This window comes from Morone saxatilis, unplaced genomic scaffold (genome assembly GCF_004916995.1).
Source record: "Morone saxatilis isolate NCDOM2014 unplaced genomic scaffold, NCSU_SB_2.0 Contig14, whole genome shotgun sequence".
NCBI lineage: Eukaryota > Metazoa > Chordata > Actinopteri > Moronidae > Morone > Morone saxatilis.
In genome coordinates, this window is record NW_023339696.1 from 11644794 (window position 1) to 11646114 (window position 1321).

At 43.3% G+C, this 1321-nt stretch overlaps 1 protein-coding gene across 1 annotated transcript in view; it reads right to left on the bottom strand.

Moving 5' to 3' along the window:
* Window positions 1–1321, bottom strand: part of cdr2a (cerebellar degeneration-related protein 2a) — a gene marked incomplete in the record, with an annotated part of 7573 nt that overhangs the window by 3192 nt on the left and 3060 nt on the right.

Genomic DNA, 1321 nt, shown 5'->3' on the forward strand with positions numbered 1-1321 from the left:
AAGTCAGAATGAGACACTTTCAACCCTTACAAGATCGTCTGCCCTAAAGACAGACAATTAAACGAACTAAAGAATCTCATTCATCGTCTCACACACAACACACACAGTCACGAGCAGACACATGCGAAAAAACAGGAGAATACAAGTCGAGTACACTGACGAGTGCCTATGATATTTCTTTCTGATTCTATATACATCTGTAAAGTGATATTTTAGGATTTTTTGAAGAAAAAGACCATTTTAAAGATATTCATTATAATAAAAAAGTGTTAGATTTTTATTTTCAACTTTAATAAGTACCATTTTACTTCACCCAACCCACATTTATTTCCTTAGAAGCAAAGATTGGCATTAAAAAACAAAGTTTAACATGTGATAGAGAACAATATAACATCGAGTTACTAAGTTATGCATTGCATCGGTGATGTCGCTGGGATCACCTACAAAACGCATTCCGGCATGGGCCGGTTATGCCTCGTTCTGGAACAGTACATTCTCCATTCACGATACTGACATCTACTGCCCTTTGAATTTAGCCAAGGTACCTGACTTTGTAAGAAAATCGTGATCTGAGCTTCAACTGAATGACTTTCTGGCAGAAATCAATTGCGACCATTTTCTACTGCAGCAGCACCAGTCTGCACATCGCAGCTGGGTACGTCGCCAGTCGGCGACACCTGGCACTCCGACGCGCATCGCAGCGGTAGCTGGCGTATGTGGCATCTCACCATATCTAACCTCGACTAATCTTCCAACAGCCACCGCCCTCTCAGTGCGTAAGCATATTCAATGACTCTTATCTTGTGCTTCGCGCCCTGCTGCATGCCATGTTCGCAAACTCTCAAATCAGACTCTAGCACTGTGCGCGATACTGCCAAACTTGAACTGTTCCGGAGCCTGAAGTAAGATCCAATTGCGCCCTTATATTCCTAAGATTCTTCCTGAAAATCACGAGTAAACCCAAAACCATGCTCTCTGTGTGTACGCGTAGAGGAATCCTTCCCGGTAATCCCACCGACTTTAGTGGAAGATGTAAATTAACAGTGAAATACGGCTTTAGATTAATGAGCGCACAAACCAAACCCTGTGATCAGATCTCCGGTACCACTTGAGCAACCTGTCCCGACGCAAGTGGTGGGACGGGTGGAAGGTGGTAAATAAGCTGGTGAAAGTTTTCCATAATTAGGTAGAAGAAAATCCTGCCAAGAGGACGCACCATGCCAAAGGCTCACTGGTCAGGATTAGCTTTTACTCCATCCTGTTTAAAGCTGACAGGAATTCACAATGACACTTCCCTTCCAGTGCAAGAGCTTTTCAGATC